At 40.5% G+C, this 18,087-nt stretch overlaps 2 protein-coding genes across 2 annotated transcripts in view; one reads left to right on the top strand and one right to left on the bottom strand.

Moving 5' to 3' along the window:
* The window catches only part of LOC309693376 (protein NLRC3-like), a 183,038-nt gene that overhangs the window by 36,319 nt on the left and 128,632 nt on the right, over window positions 1-18,087 (bottom strand). The window lies entirely within an intron of this gene.
* Window positions 8,094-18,087, top strand: part of LOC309693369 (uncharacterized protein) — a 29,840-nt gene continuing 19,846 nt past the window's right edge. Inside the window, exon 1 of the mRNA XM_082512493.1 lies at window positions 8,094-8,257. The gene's annotated coding sequence lies outside the window, so the exon portion shown is untranslated. The remainder of the gene's footprint in view (window positions 8,258-18,087) is intronic.

An 18,087-nucleotide genomic window follows, 5' to 3' on the forward strand; every position in this document is an offset into this window, starting at 1 on the left:
TTTAGGTGATAAGGCAGAAAAGTTAAAACTTAGTTTCTTGTCTTGGAGAAGAAAAAAAAAGAAATAAGGTTTTTTGTGTTTCTCCGCCAAGCTACAATTTCATTTTCTGTTTTTGAGAAAGGAGAATTTAAAATAATAATAATAATAATAATAAAAATAAAAATAAAACAAAGAGTGTTCCCTCTTTGATTTAGTACAGATTAATTACTGAATTACAGGTGTTAACCATTCCTCGCCGTCAGTCAGGGGAGATGCTTCCTCAGGGCCGAAGTTTTTCCTCCTTCGGGGTTAACTCCCTTCACTTTTGTGGAGTAGTGCAGACAGAAATCAGCCGAGGCACCGGAGAGAACTGAAGAGATGAGGCTTTAATAACAGTACTGCACACTTCGAAAACACACTGCATAGGCTGTAGCCCGTTAGAACGCTGCTCCCAGTCGCCCTCTCTACCCATGACACACTCTCTCTCTTTTTCTTCCACTCCCTGCGTTTCCTTCACGCGCATGCTCACACACACATCACATACACTCCTTACTGCACTCAGTCACACACAAGACGGCAATTCCCGCAACACAGGAAAGAAAAAATAGAATTAAATAGATTCGATGACCCCAAATTATTGATTCATAATCATAACAATAATTATAATAACAATAGTAGTAGTAGTAATAAACTTCTCAGATCAGACGATCAGTGTTACATTTAACCTGGTCACAAAGCCCAAACACTCACAGTGTTTATTTAATCCCATCATGAAAACATACTTAAGTGAAGATAGTTTTTTATCCACAGTTAATTAAAATAAAACAATGTCATCTTATCAGGAAGTGCAAATCCTCACTGTTTTAAGTGTGCTGTGGAAGTGTCATTGGTTATTTGATAGTCAAACATCTCCCTCTAGTGGCCATAAATAAACAATTCACATTTACACCGCTAATTCATCAGGACAGCTACAGACTCAACACTGTTCTTTCCTTAGACTGTACAGAAAAATACTTCTTCTACTGCGTGTCTTTCATATTAAAAGCTCTTTGCGAATAGCTGTAAGGCTTTAATGTGAAAATATTAGAGCAAGTTTGAACAACCTTACCAATATAAACATTGAAAATAAACATAAGCTACAAGAAAATATAGACTCAGTGTGTCTGATTTGTGCTTTTGTAGGTAGTAGTTTGAAAGACGGTCAAAGTCAATATTTTATATCAGCTTTTAATGGGTATAATAACGTTATGGTCCACAGGCAGGACTTTGTTTTTCATTTCATATAGTGAAATGTGGGCTCAACATGTTTAAAATGATAAAGATCTACAGAAGCAAATCCTAGACTCCAGTTTTTCATCATTCAGTGCTGCAGTTTGTTTTTCACCTGGTGTTGCCAGCAGCAGAGTTCAGATGAAGTTAGCATGAATCTGAGAAACAATGAAGCTCAACAAAATTAAAAACGTTTTTTTTTTTAGATTAGTTTTATTTAGTTTGTAGTTATGGTTTTTTTTTTGTCACTTTGTCAGGCTTAAGCTGGCATTGTATTCACATTATCAAACTCTTGAGATCACAAACTCATGAGAAACGTTACTAAAATTAAACACTTTTTTCAAATTGTACAAATAAGGTGGACAACAAACTACAAATTGATTTTCAGTCAAATCTTCTCTGATGTCCGACTGTTACAACCAGACTTGATGTGACGCTGGCTGTCTCTTTATACCTGATATTAGCGTTCGTTAGATACATAAAAAAAAAAAAAAAAAAAACCAGCAGCTGCTGCGCAGCTGTTGATTTGCCTTGAGCTGTTGGAGGCTTCTTGCTGTTAAAGGGGGATTTTATTATCATTACTAAATGTTTGCTCACTGTGTGAGAGGTGGGACTTTCTCTCTATGGTTCAGTATAAAACACCTTGAAGGAATGTTGATTTGCTGATATTTGATTGATATTGATGAACATTAACTGAAATGAACACAAACCCTAATGTCCCCTCAGGGACTTCTGAGAAACTGACTCATCCATAAACTTGGATTCCAGTCGTGTAAAGACTTGTTTTTCTTTACTTTGGAATTTATTTTCCAGCTGCAGCTCTCACAGCTGTTCCATCAGAGTTGAAGGACAAAGGAAAACTAACACATTGTAAGGTACTTTAGATGAACTTATCATCTTATAGTGAGAGATTAATCAGACTAATGTACAATGAATAATCTGCACTGAGAAACTTTAAGATTGTTTAAGATTTGAGTCCAAGGCTGAAATCAAATAGTCAGAATATTCCCTGCTCCGTCTTTTCATCACTCGGTCGACGTCCATGGAAAACACGATGAGTTGAAGGAAAAGTTCCCACAGTGTTCCTTCATACAGGTCATGTAAACATGTATGAATATCTAACACATTATTACCAGGGTTAAAAAATACACAGTGATATTTCTCGACCACTTGATCCTTTAAATATGTTAGTCTTTTTATCTTTCCAAAGCCAACATTTCAAAGTGCGTCACAGAGGAGAGAACTTAATGCGAAGAAGGTTTTAATAAATAGAGTAACATGTGTACAGGTTTCCGTCTGGACAGCGAGTGAGGAGGGGCTTTCACCCACCACAGACGTGCTTGTGTGTCACTGGAAGATGATGATCTATGAGCCTGTCAAAGGCTGAACGTTTAACAAGTGGTGCAGATCCAGGTAAGAAAGCAACACTGAATTGAACAGTTGAAAAGAAAAACCACAATAAAAAATATTTAAGAACACTGGATGAAAACACAGACAATGGCTGCTGTGGGAAATTTAGTTTAACACTCAGTTTCACTTCAGTCTTTGTGCTTCATTTTCAGATTTTAAGGCTTACTTGTATTTAAAGGTTTAGTGGGACAGTGTCACCAAATGGTGGCTCTGATTGTTGCCGTTTTCTCTGCAATATTGTAATGTCCTTACTTTGCTTTATGAAGAACTTTGAGCCAACTGTTTGATTTGATGCTACATAAATAAAACTGAATTGAACTCAATTGAGTGATGGCCCAAAGACTGCACAAAAACAGTGGCACGGTCTGATGTGCCACCAACCACGCATGCGTCCATGCAGGCAGCATCCTTCAAGTTGATTTCAAAGAAGTATAAAGTATAATTTATGGTCCACAAATGTGTAAAATAGTAAATAATCGGATTCTAGTAAAGTGTGTTTCTGCTCTCCTGCAGCACTCAAAGCACTTTACGCATTCATACAAGCACTGTTTTCTATAACAAGTGCTTTCTGTCTAATATTCATAAATTCATACTCCAGTGCATGCATCAGAGAGCAGTTTGGTGTTAATATCTTGCCCAAAGATGTTTGACATGCAGACTGGGGTTCAGCCATCAACCTTCCAATCAGTCGGTGACCTGCTCTACCTCCTGAGCTACAGCCACCCCAAATGTACATCCTCACACTTGTTTCCATTCAGACAGCAAGCAAAGGGGAGGGGCTGTTCTCTCCCACTGGATACTTGCTTCCTCACAGTCCTACAAAATACTGTCTCCTAACTTTGTGGAAGTAAATGCTGTATATGTCTGAGGGATGCTGGAATGGGGACAGTACCAGGATATGTGACCACTGTAGCCACTGTCTGTGTTTTAGCGTAAGAGTGGATTTCACTGTTGTGACAAAACACAGACAATAGCTGCAGTGAGCTTTTTACTTTGTTTTCAATTCTCTGGCCCTTTGTATGTTAGCACTTCCCCTTTCTCCATCAACACTAAAAAAACCCTCTCACTGCTACCCACACTGAACTGTAAACTCTCCCTAAAACCTCGATTACACTCATTAGACTCCAACATGGACGGCTGAAAACTCTATGGCAGAGCAATCCTTGAGGTCTGTTTGAAGTTTGATGATTAGGCGTTGTCGGCACATTATAATACAAGTTGACTGCAGACGAGACACAGCTACAGTCAATTTATAATCATTATTTAATCCAACAGTTTGTTGTTTTGTAGTAGAAAAACATGTCAATCATGAAAACATCAGCTAAAAACCCTGTTTGAGCATGACTCTTTATTCCTGTTGATTTGTAGAAGAGAAAAAGAGAAGAAAAGAAAAAAAAGCAACAGAAAAGCAAAACATCCTTTCACTGTTTTGAAGACACACTTTTAAAAAAACCATCCTAAAACAACGGTAATATTCCGGCAGCTGGGGCGCCAAAATACGACCGTGAAATAACAGAAAATAACTCCCCATAAAAATACGGTTATTTCCAGTAATGAAAATACAAGTAGTTGCGCTAATTTGACATGGGATCTCGCCTTTTTCAAGTGCCGCTAAACATTAAATCAGGAACATGTTAATGTGATTAAACAATGAAATCATCTATAAATAGGGAAAAAAAAAAACATCTTAAAAAACGCTAATATTCCGGCAGCTGGGGCACCAAAATACGACCGTAAAATAACAGAAAATAACTGTCCCATAAAAATACGGTTATTTTCAGTAATGAAAATAGAGTTTGTTGCGCTAATTTGACATGGGATTCTGCCTTTTCCAAGTGCTTTTAGACATTAAATTAGGAACATTTTAACGTGATTAAACAATGAAATTACCTATAAAAAAGGTCACTGAATGTGGAAATATGAATCATAATACGTAAATGTACAGACATATACAGTTAACTTGAATAATAATTGATTGCATGCCCTGGGACAGACTGACAGCGGCGAGGCTGCCATATTGCACCATCAGCCCCTTTGGTTATCACTAGGCGGTAGGTGAAGAGTCCTGACCACGGACACAACAACGGAGAGTGTCCGAGCCGGGGCGCGAACCGGCAATCTTCTGATCACAAGGCAAACTGCCAACTCTTGAGCCACGAACGGCCTAACCAGCAATGATAATAATACTTATGTGATGTAACACAAGCTTATAGGGATCATGTTATATACTTTTCCATAGCATTACATTTGAATTCAACAGTTCAATCTTTCAAATAACGGACAGATATTTCTGAAATCATGATACATTTGTGAATGTATTTTAACAATCTAAATATGCATATGTACAGACAGATACATTTAATAATCATGACAATTATGTTGTATTACATTACAGTGATTTAACGTTAATTTACATTCAAAATGTGAAGTCAAAGTCTATTTACGTAACTTTAATGATATTCTACAAGAACAGAACATTACTGTCATAGTCACAGTAAAATACCTTCATATTAGGGTTTTTTCCTACGGTCGCAGCCATACCTCCGACCTTGTTGTTGTTAGTTCACATTCATTGGCCGATGCTTAGTGTCATGTTATTTATATTAATTGCAATTCCTACCTCTACATTTCTTTTTCAAAATATATAATTAGCACACCGTGCAATGTTTTACATTGTGGCATGCAGAGAAATCTTAACAAAGAAGCTCACAGAGAGATTGAGCTTGTTATTTAACCCCAAGCTGGTAGGGGGAACTCCTTAATAAAACACTTGCTGGTGCTACAATGTGCCTCAAGGTTCAACAACAGCACAACAGAAGTTACTCATGGTACAGCACTCTCTCTACAAAACAACAACTGTCAGTGATGCTGCACCACGGCGTAAACACAACATTCAAGATAGTTAGAAGTAACATAACCATAAACAATAAAACAAGAACATCTAAACAGCAGCACATGTCCCAAGGAATGATGGGAGACATTTCTGGATGTATTTTTGCAATCTAAATATGCATATGTACAACAAAATATATTTAACAAACAAGTAAATTGTGTTTTATTACATTTACAGTGATGTTATGTTATTTTACATTTGACGTGTCAGATCACAGTCTACTTATGTAAATGTAATGATATTCTAGAAAAACAGTACACAACTGTAAAATACACAGTAAAATAATTTGACATTACTATTTTTTGGAACAGTGTATGTAAACATTGAGCCAAATTTGGTAATGCCAACATATTAAACGAACAATATTTATCTCTTATATATAATACACCTATATATACACTGTCAAAGATACTTGTCTTTGAGTGAAGATTTAAGGTGATAGGAAATAGAATTTAATTTATTTTATTTAGGATAGTGCATGTTAATGAACATAAATGTAAAAAAAAAAATTACATGAATGTAAACATACCAGATTATAGCCAAGGGCTAATTTCCATCTGTTGTCCTTAAGCATAAAAAAAACCATAATAATTCATAAAAATTCATCATTCATTCATAGTAAAAACTCCATCACCAAACTTACACATACACACCATTCTGTTCCCAAATAACACATTAAAACTATACAACTCATACATGATCACACACTTGATTTGTCCATAACCAGTTTTTAACCTTTGCCTTAAACAAATTGAATGTCGAGCATTCTCTAATGGGTTGAGGAAGACTGTTCCACAGATGGCCTCCCTTGACAGAGAGGACGTTCTGCCCAAATGCTGTCCGTCTGTGGGATATAAACAAGTCTCCTCGGACTGAAGCTCGAGTGGTCCTGTCTGAGCTTTCTTTATGCCTAATGAACTGCTTTAGTGGTGGTGGAGCAAGGGAGTGTAAGACTTTATATATATAAATAAATGCAACTTGAATCTTTACTGAAACTCAGTGTTTGACACGGAGTTCAAACTCCCTGCTGTAATGACTAATAACTATAATATTGGCCATATTATATTTACATTACCAAAGTGAGATGACTTTAGTCTCATGAACAACATTAGCTAATTGTTATTTACTAGCTAATCTTAAAATGACTGTTCAGCACAGAAATGAAGCCCAACTATCATGTTTTACAGTCCTGTGGTCTCAGCCTCAGATACTTATTAAATCTCACAGAGCTCATGTAGAAACAAATAAACTAAATATGTTCTCCTTCATTTCTTTCAAACAAAGCTGTATGACATGTTTCCAGCTGTTAGTATGATGGTTGCTGGGCAACCTGGGTAGCGTGACGGAGGCTAGCCCGTCCCATTTCACAGGCCTCTCACTTCCGGCCTTAGTGGTCTTTGACTACGCGGCCCTTGAGGACCGTTGAGGCTGCGTACTTTGAGGCTGCAGACCCTGAATTGGGATACAGCCTATGATTCACATTTTACATTAACACCATCCTCAACTATGGTTTATATATGGCCACTAGAGGGTGATGTTGGACTTTAAACACTAACATGGATACAAGAAGATCATCAGTGATGCTTCCTCAGTTTGAACTTAACACACATTTATTGTTTGCCCAATAATGGGCCTCTTTTATTGGGCTTTTGCTCCTTTCTCAAATACAACTGGTTCAGCAGATCATGTCCTTATTGTTTTAAGCAGACAGCATCATATCACCTCTGTACTGGTTTGTTTGCATTGGCCTGCTGTGAGATTTACATTAGGGTATTACCGAAAGTTGCTCAGTGCTGTTCCCTTAATCATCAGGTGTCATCAACGGGGGATCTCTGCATGTTTGCTTTTGCAGATATTTTTTTATTATTCCTACACAAGATACAACCTCAAAGTGATTCTTGTCTCATCCTGGAACAAATACATGCACATACATGATCCATCAGTGACGGTCACCACTCTACTCAAAGAAGGGAAGACATTTCCTTTCTTTGACACAAATTACCAAGCACTTCCTGTTTTTTTTTTCTTTCACATAAAAGCTCACTTATGAAGGTTTGACTGCTACACTTTTGTAAGTGAATGTTCTTTAAGATGTACCGAGGGTCATGTTTTAGTTTAAAACATTTTAACAAATAACTTTTAAATTGGAGGGTAAAAAAGGATTAAAATGAAGTGTGTTTCAGTCATTTAAAAACACTTCCTGTCACTGTGGTGGTTACAGTGACATCATGCAGTTTGTGTTTTGACCTCCAGAGGACCACAAATCAGTACAGACAGAGATCTATTCAAACTTTGCTGCCATCAGTAATAATTCTTCAAATATAATCATCAGTGTTTGAGCAGTTATGATATCAGGGATAATCTAGACATGTGTGGCAATACTGAAAATGTCACATGACACGCCTTAAACATCATGTGATCCACTCTCAGTCAGCACTTTCATTCATGACTCCAACATGTTGCAATGAGCTTTGAAGAAACGTCGGTTTAGTGTTGAAATATTCAAACGCTGCATGAAGAACAACAATGCATGTGTGTGTTTCAAACAGGAAAACAAGCAGAAATAAAACATGGCCTGCCAGCAGACAGTGTTTCGATTCTCCTGGGTGTCCTCAAACGCCTCTTTCCTCCTTGCTCAAATTTACTTTCACTTTCCTGAACTTCGTGGAGTGGAGGTTGTTGTTGGTTTGTGTGTTTGAAGAAACTGTAAGTTTGCTTTGTTTCCTCTTTTAACAGTTTGTCTTAAGGAACTTTACTGTATGTTCAGCTCATGTTTGATTTCTTCACACAACAAACTGTGTTTTCTCCATTAAAGTCAGTCTGTAATGTTTTTCAACGAGGCCGAGTGTGTCCGCCATTTTCTCTCTGTGTGTATATGGGCCTGTCTCAATATGCGTACTTGAGAATTGAGAAAGTTCCTAAGTGTGAATCAGACCAAATGCACTAAATGTGGTCTGAGCTCGGCCAGAGAGAGTAGTTCCGATGTTTATATTTACATGGACAGCAGGAGAGAGAGAGGGAGCAGACTTTGTAAATTAATATTTTGTATAGATGTGTGTTAGATGCATATTCAACATGTCGGTCGTAAAAATACCGCGTCACAAACTGTTGGCTCCGCACCAACAGGGACAAGTGTTACAAAACAACAAAATATAGTGTTGTTTAAAGCAGATGTAGCTTCGATTCAGCAGGTCGGTTAAAAAGTATCATGAACTGATGACTCTACGCCAACAGACCATTCACACTGAAACAAAAATGGAGGATAAACAGTTTTTACATTTCTCAGCCTGAACAAATTAATTATAGTATTACATTTAAAATAGTCTGTTAATAAATCAGAACATCTAATGATGCTTCAGTCACAATTTTTATATTAATAGTTTAAGTCAGACACAAAGCTGTGACGTTAAAAAAATTTCTTGATGATATCTATATCTATCTATTTTGGGTGCAATTGTAGCTGTTGCTGTTCTGTGAGTCTATTGTGCAAGTGGTGTGATATGCCCATGTAGAAAGGACGGCACTGCAACGCTGGACTTGTCCTTACTCTGGGCTCCCTCTTTATTCTGGCAACTGGTACAAAGAAATCAGCACACAGTCTTCATTAACAGTGTGCAAAGCAACTGCAACATTCAGTTCACCAGCTTGGGAGTTTTTTTTTCCTTTTTCTTTCTAAACATAACACTTAACAAATGACTAAGATATATTTATACAACACAACATCAACAAAGTCTTTCTTTTAAAAGTTCTAGCTGAAACCAAACCTGTGATCGTATAGTAGCAGTATTATTTATTTATTTTTCTCCTTTTTCCTAACCAGCAACAACAATAACACATAAAAACAGCTTTTCTATTATAAAACAATGATCATTGTTCATCATTTTTTTTTCCTATCAACAGCATTAATTAAAACTTATATTTAACAGCACCTACCTGGTACAAAGAAAACAGCACACAGTCTTCATTAACAGTGTGCAAAGCAACTGCAACATTCAGTTCTGTTAAAAAGAATTAGAACAATTACAATCTCATAGAGAAACATTAGAGCTGAGTGCAAGTCAAAAAGCACCCGACTAGCTAACGAGTATTAGCTTAGCATGCTAACTAAAAATGCTACTCGTGAATAAAGTTACTACCCATGCATCAAAATGCCTGTAACTTTCAGGATACATGCTAGTACTGCTTACAATCAAAATACATGTTGTGACAATTACCACTATAAGAATGTCTAAATGACTCGGGTAAAGTTTGTAGCATGCGTGCTTGTTGTTTTTGTCTGCTTCCACTTGTCTTTGCACTAGGATGATGTCGGAGTAAATGTGCAGTCATATTCGTTGTGTTCCCACTAGTGCTGTCAGCGTTAATCTGAAATGACGTTAACACCACAACATGGCAAATCTCCATTAACGAGCTACCGCAGATCGCCCCGTGCGTTGGACTGGACGGCCAACATGTTAACGATCAAACTGCGCTAATGCAATATATATATATATATATATATATACAGAGATGGGCAGTAACGCGTTACGCGTTAACTGCCCATCTCGTTAACGCCCATCTCGTAATCTGATTACTTTTTTCAACTAAGGAGTAAAGTAAGGGATTACTATTGCAAAAACGGTAGTTAGATTACCGTTACTTTCCCGTAGGAACGCTGTGTTACTGCGTTACTAAAACCGTGATTTTTTGCGAGAATGTCTCACGACAGTGACGTAAGCGAGTGCGCTGTTAGTGACAACAGCTGTGTGCAGATCAACAATGGATCACATATAGATTGTGGGCAAGGCTGGACAGGGACAAAAAATCGGCCCGGGCATTTTGACTAGAGACCGGCCCACCAGGATAAAGATTGAAAATGTGACGTCATTCAAGGGTAAAACCGCAAAGGATTCTGGGAACTTGTGGCAAGAGGTACTAGCGCACGCAGGCTTTCAATTGAACTCAGTTAGACAGCGATAAAAAGAAACCCAAAAAATGGCAAGAAGCTGTTGTATTATTAACTGCAATAGCCAGTTGCATGACAGCCACGGGAAGCCGACGGGTAAATCGTTTTTTTTTTTTTTTATCGGATTACGTCGTTGAAGAGAATTTTTTTGAGCCATGTTTCCGAAGTAAGAGCCGACGGATGGTCTGGATATACCAAATATAACGTCTCAGAACACTCCAGCTCACATGTTAGTCTGCTCCAAGCATTTCCACAAAGGTCAGTGTTTTGTAGTAGTTAATACGTCATTTTTCTTAACATAACTGGTAATATAGGTTACAAGCAAGTCTGGCGTGAACAGAAATTGTCGCGCTATGCTCCTTTATTTATTGTGCATAAATAGTGAATTGTCCTGACACAATATTGTGTTTCGCTTCTGTTATTACCATGGTACATTGACAAAAACATATACTTTTATTCACAAGATAAAACAGTTGTTTTGTATCACTAATTGTCCAGTGCGATTACAACATACAATATTATTGTCACTGCTACATTTCTGTAATGCTACCAGAAATTATTTCCACTACTAATTAATTACCGTTGAGCTCAAAGGTTATATTAATAAACGGTTAACGAATGTGTATTTATGATGACGATTTGTGAGACTGGTAAACTTACCTTTGTTCGTACGATGGTCTTTACTTTCTACACGGTGCATTTCAAGGTCCTGTACCCATCCGTCGGTAAACTGTACCTGGTCTTGTTGCTGTGACCTGAAGTTACTAAACTTCATGAGTGTATGCACTCACTCCGAGAACCGTATAATTATAAATCTGAGCGTGGTGAAAGTTGGGCAGCACGCTAACGTCTTTTGTCCACTCTGTGTGCTCGTAAGGGTCTGACCTTTTCACTCCTTTGATTTTTTTCCTCGTATCTTTTCTTTGTCTTTTCGTCGAGTCTGTCTTTGTACGGACCGGCATTGTTCTCCTTTTGTTTTGTACGTTCCTTTTTTGTGCTGCAAAGAAAAAACAAGAAGGTATTGGAACCGGAGAATGAACGTTTTGCGGTGCTGCAAATGCTTGCATATGATGCGGTACTTGGATTGTTTTGCCACGAGTTCCCGGCATGCAATGCACGAAAATCACATGATTGCTAAACGAGGGGGAGGGTGCATCCGGCCTCCTCGGCTGTAATTGGTCCAGCCCAGAGTCGATCATGACCAATTGGCCAATCCAACACCTTTCATTATATATACCCTTCCTAAAAAAAAAAAAAAAAGAAAAATCCATCGGCCCATAAAAACAAAAAATCGCCAGCGGCCCACCGGGCAAATGCCCGATGGCCAGTCCAGCTATGATTGTGGGAGAGAGTATGAGCGTGCAGCGTTTAAAGCGTGGAAGTACTGACCTTACTTTGAGTTTGATTCCATAAAAAGTGACAAAAACATTTGCGTCCATCGTGCGTGGGAAGAAAACTTCTTTTTACAGCGAAAAAACCCCCTAAACTTCTAAGCAAGCACCGAGTGCGCAACGACGTAATGGGAAATTCACAGAGAAACTCGCGGATTCTTCAACTGACCGCGGCACACCTGCACCAGGGTAAACCTCCGCCTACCACAGTCCTGCTTTGTAGGTGAAAATAGAGCAACAGGACCGCTGAGTCTTTGACTTTATTTATTTTCTGCTGTGTTTTACTTGCATCTATTTGAAAGAGTGAGTTTAAACACAAAAAATATTTTATTTTATGTGCTGGAATGTGTAGAAAATAGGTTTAAATGTTAAACTAATTTATTCAAGTCAGAGAATGTTGCATATAATTAAATTTTTGCTTGATGCATAAAGTTAAAAGATTAAAACTGATAAAACAAGTTAAAAAAAGAGACTTTTCCATTTGATTACATTTTGTATGATGGATTATGTAGAAAAAGTAGAATTGGGCTGAAAGATCTATCGCTTTATCACCTCTTCAGGTTGTAAATCGTGTTTTTAAAAAGTAACTAAGTAACTAAGTAATTAATTACTTTTGAAAATAAGTAATCAGTAAAGTAACGGGATTACTTTTTTGGGGAAGTAATCAGTAATTAGTTACTGATTACTTTTTTCAAGTAACTTGACCAACACTGTGTATATATATATAAAAAAAAACACCCAGCACGCCCCTGCGGGCGGTTTATCCTTCAAGCTCAGGTCCTCTACCAGAGGCCTGGGAGCTTGAGGGTCCTGCGCAGTATCTTAGCTGTTCCCAGGACTGCGCTCTTCTGGACAGAGATCTCCGATGTTATTCCCGGGATCTGCTGGAGCCACTCGCCTAGCTTGGGAGTCACCGCACCTAGTGCTCCGATTACCATGGGGACCACCATTACCTTCACCCTCCACATCCTCTCGAGCTCTTCTCTGAGCCCTTGGTATTTCTCCAGCTTCTCGTGTTCCTTCTTCCTGATATTGCTGTCATTCGGAACCGCTACATCGATCACTACGGCCGTCTTCTTCTGTTTGTCTACCACCACTATGTCCGGTTGGTTAGCCACCACCATTTTGTCCGTCTGTATCTGGAAGTCCCACAGGATCTTAGCTCGGTCATTCTCCACCACCCTTGGGGGCATCTCCCACTTTGACCTCGGGACTTCCAGGTTATACTCGGCACAGATGTTCCTGTACACTATGCCGGCCACTTGGTTATGGCGTTCCATGTATGCCTTGCCTGCTAGCATCTTGCACCCTGCTGTTATGTGCTGGATTGTCTCTGGGGCATCTTTACACAGCCTGCACCTGGGGTCTTGCCTGGTGTGATAGACCCCAGCCTCTATGGATCTTGTACTCAGAGCTTGTTCTTGTGCTGCCATGATTAGTGCCTCTGTGCTGTCTTTCAGTCCAGCTTTTTCCAGCCACTGGTAGGATTTCTGGATATCAGCCACCTCCTCTATCTGCCGGTGGTACATACCGTGCAGGGGCCTGTCCTTCCATGATGGTTCCTCGTCTCCCTCCTCTTTCTTGGGTTTCTGCTGCCTGAGGTATTCACTGAGCACTCGGTCAGTTGGGGCCATCTTCCCAATGTATTCTTGGATGTTTGTTGTCTCATCCTGGACTGTGGTGCTGACACTCACCAGTCCCCGGCCCCCTTCCTTCCGCTTAGCGTACAGCCTCAGGGTGCTGGACTTGGGGTGAAACCCTCCATGCATGGTAAGGAGCTTTCTTGTCTTTATGTCAGTGGCTTCTATCTCCTCCTTTGGCCAGCCTATTACCCCAGCAGGGTACCTGATCACGGGCAGGGCGTACGTGTTGATGGCCCGGATCTTGTTCTTACCATTCAGCTGACTCCTCAGGACTTGCCTGACCCTCTGCAGGTACTTGGTGGTTGCAGCCTTTCTAGCGGCCTCTTCATGGTTCCCATTTGCCTGCGGGATCCCCAGGTACTTGTAACTGTCCTCTATGTCTGCAATGTTGCCTTCTGGTAGTTCAATCCCCTCAGTTCTGACTACCTTCCCTCTCTTTGTTACCATCCGACTACACTTCTCCAGTCCGAACGACATTCCAATGTCATTGCTGTATAGCCTGGTAGTGTGGATCAGTGAATCGATGTCTCGTTCACTCTTGGCATACAGCTTGATGTCATCCATGTACAGGAGGTGGCTGACAACTGCTCCGTTCCGTAGTCGGTATCCGTAGCCAGTCTTGTTAATGATCTCACTGAGGGGGTTCAGGCCTATGTAGAACAGCAGTGGGGACAGAGCATCTCCTTGGTAGATCCCGCACTTGATGGTGACTTGTGCTATGGGCTTGGAGTTGGCCTCTAGTGTTGTACGCCACATCCCCATTGAGTTCCTGATGAAGGCTCTTAGGGTCCCATTGATCTTGTACAATTCTAGGCATTCCAGTATCCAGCTGTGGGGCATTGAGTCATAGGCCTTCTTGTAATCAATCCAGGCAGTGCACAGGTTGGTCAGTCTGGTCTTGCAGTCTCGGCTGACTGTTCTGTCTACCAGTAGCTGGTGTTTTGCACCTCTGGTATTCTTGCCAATTCCTTTCTGTGTCCCACTCATGTATTGACCCATGTGCCTGTTCATCTTAGCCGATATGATGCCTGACAGGAGCTTCCATGTAGTACTGAGGCAGGTTATTGGTCGGTAGTTGGAGGGGACCGGTCCCTTCTTGGGGTCCTTGGGGATCAGGACCGTCCGACCTTCGGTTAGCCATTCCGGGTGTCTCTCGTTAACTAGCAGCTGGTTCATTTGTGCTGCCAGACGCTCGTGGAGTGCAGTCAGCTTCTTTAGCCAGTAGGCGTGAACCATGTCGGGCCCTGGTGCTGTCCAACTCTTCATACTGGAGACCCTTTCTTGGATATCTGCCACTGTGATGGTTACTGGACCCTGTTCAGGGAGGTCGCTGTGGTCTGCCCTCAGATCCACTAGCCACTGAGCATTGCCGTTATGGGTTGCGTCCTTCTCCCATATGCTCTTCCAGTATTGCTCCGTCTCCAGGCTTGGTGGTGCTGTTCTCTTATTATTGTTCCCTTGCCACTGAGAGTACACCTTTGCTGGTTCTGTGGAGAACAGCTGGTTTATTCTCCTGCCTTCTATCTCTCTGGTGTACCTCCTCAAGCGGCTGGCCAAGGCTGTGAGTCTTTGCTTGGCAGTTTCCAAGGCCTCAGGTATGGACAGCTTGCTGTATTTCTTATGCACCTTCTTTGTCGCACCTTTCTGCAACTCTGTTAGTTGGCTAACCTCCCTCCGTGCTACTTTGATCTTGCCCTCTAGCCTCCTTCTCCATGGAGGGTACTGCCCCTTGTGGCTGTTCAACTTGTAGCCAAGCATCTCACTGATCACTGCTGCCGTATTGTAGATCAGCTTGTTAGTGTCGGTAATAGTGGTTGTAGGTATTGTCCGTAATGCTGCATTAACATCATCTAGCAGACCTTCTGAGGGTACTTCACGTAATCTTGGTAACCGGCTACGGGGGATCCAGGTTTCAAGCTTGGCCATTATCCTATTTTTCAGGTCAGTTCCTCTCGCACTCAACGATCCTTCTCCTATCGCACTTGGGGCTATGTACCCAATCTCGGGTGGGGGTGATGATATCTCCCCCCTGACCTGGCGTCCTGACTCCTCCTTGCCGTAGCATTTGTGTTGTACCTCGTCAATCTCTAGCTGTGAGAGGAGTCCCTTCTTTCGAATGTTGGAACACTGAGCTACTAGTTGTTTCGCCGTGATTGTGGATGTTGGGTATCGAAGAATCCATAGGTCCGTCATCCTATTCATATAGCCCCTTCCGCCTGGGTTACTTGCGTAGTAGCATTCCAACAACGCCCTGTTTTCATCTCTTGCCCACCGATGCCTTCTTGTTCCAGTAGCCCACTTTTCGTCAGGGTGCCCTGGTTCCTCAACACCTGACGCGGACCTGACGCGGACCTTGTTGATCCGGGCGACGTCCGAGCCGGCATGCCTTCATATTTATCTGTCTCGCTCATGTCTGCGGTAGGCTCGCTTAGCATAGGGGGTCTAGCCTTAGGACCCTTACTGGATACAGACGCCCCAGGCAGGAATCGAACTTGCGATCCTGGGTTCCAAAGGCGTTGTAGTCTAACCACTATGCTATCCAGCTATATATATATATCTATATATATATAGATATATATTAGGGGTGCAACGATATTCGTATCGATATTGAACCGTTCGATACAGTGCTTTCGGTTCGGTACGCATATGTATCGAACAATACAACATTTGTAATTTATTTTATCAACTTTCCTTCTGACGACGCTGTCTGTGTTGAGCGCTCAGTGAATCGTTCGACTACTCCGCCTAGGCTGCACTGTCGAGCGCAGATCCACTGAGCACTCAACACAGACAGCATAGTCAGAAGGAAGAGCGCAGGGCAAGCTAGCGAGACAGAAGTTAAGCTCTCCTTGCAACATGGCAAATTGAACCTCCCCCACCCTCATTCAGATCTGGCGTTTGGAATTATTTTGGTTTTCATGTGACGTATGACCCTGAAGGTAAGCGAGTCATGGACTAAAGTAAAACAGTATGTTGGATGTGCCATGCAATGCTCAATTACATGGGTGGGAACTAGTGTGTTAGCGCAGTTAGCTCGTTAACGTGTTGGCCGTCTAGCCCCATGCACGGGGCGATCGGCGGTAGCTCGTTAACGGAGATTTGCCGTGTTGTGGCGTTAAGGTCATTTCAACGAGATTAACCTGAAAGCACTAGTGGGAACACAACAAATATGACTGCACATTTACGCTGACATCATCCTAGTGCAAAGACAAAAACAACAAGCATGCTACTAACTTTAGCCGAGTCATTTAGACAGCTGTTAGCACATGATTCTCCTTATGCTGCTGAGAATATAGCCCAGAAGAAGTGGATAGTATAGCTTTTATTTTGGAAAGAGACATTTCTCTGTAATAAACTCTCTTTTCCAAAGATGAGTGATTACTCAATCAGATACAGGGCTTGCAATATCGCTAGCCCGACGTCCTGGGGCTAGCGATTTTTTCAGTCGGGCTACCACAATCTATCCCTTCCCTGCCCGTCGGGCTATTGTAGGAAGGAAAAATATATGTCAATGCTTTTGCATTCTTTCTGAAATGTAGCTGGGTAATTATGTCATTGGCATCGGTGAGCCACTGTCAATATGTGACATATTGAAATCGCGTTTGAATTTACGCTTGTTTTTTTGCTTTCACTTTGCAATCGTGCGAACTGTGTATAGAGAGCGACAGCACTGATCTGTGAGTGATGATAATTTGTGCACCAATTCCTCTGACATCGTCTTATTAATCGTTAGCTTACTATGCAAACATGACAAGTGAAATCTCCCGCAGCAAGCTTAAACATGTGAGAGGTTGATCGTGCAGAGAATCGCTGAGCTTATGTGAGTGCGTGTGTAAAAGCAGCAGGATATATATTTTAGTTCTGCTGAGCCAAATAAGACAGGTCAGGGTGAAGAAGTGACAGCCAAAGAAAAGCTTACCACAAAACGGAGAAGTTATGACAAATCAGACTATAAGGCAAAAAGAAAGTGCAGCTTTATGGTTTCATGGACAAAATAATTTCTGTGGCTACAATATGACGAGCTAAATAACCAGGGCTGCACATAAGTGGTCCGCAGGTGCGCATTCGCTGTCAAAATAAAAAACACGCACAAGGGTTAGGGTTAAATTTAAAAACTGTACTTTTGAGTTAAAATATATATTTATAATTTTAATAAATGACAAATTAAAAAGGCATGAACATTTTTTTTGTATCGAAAAAATATCGAACCGTGACACCAAAGTATCGAACCGAACCGAACCGTGAATTTTGTGTATCGTTGCACCCCTAATATATATATATATATATATATAAAAATATATGATTTGTACAGGACTACTAAATTAAAGCTTATGTGTTCCAACTGTAGAAAATAGAAATAATTGTGGTCAAATTGCAGATGTTACAGATGTTTTCTATATTCAAGTATATCTATATTTTATTGTGAAACAGAACAAATAAACAATTTTGCACAAACAAACATGTAGATATTGTACTAAGTTAAACTGTTTTCTCTCACTGTAGTGAATATGAACTCAAACTTTGATTTTTAACAAATTAAACTTTATGGTGACGTGT

Source organism: Aulonocara stuartgranti (assembly GCF_965226115.1).
Source record: "Aulonocara stuartgranti genome assembly, chromosome: 3".
NCBI classification, from domain to species: domain Eukaryota; kingdom Metazoa; phylum Chordata; class Actinopteri; order Cichliformes; family Cichlidae; genus Aulonocara; species Aulonocara stuartgranti.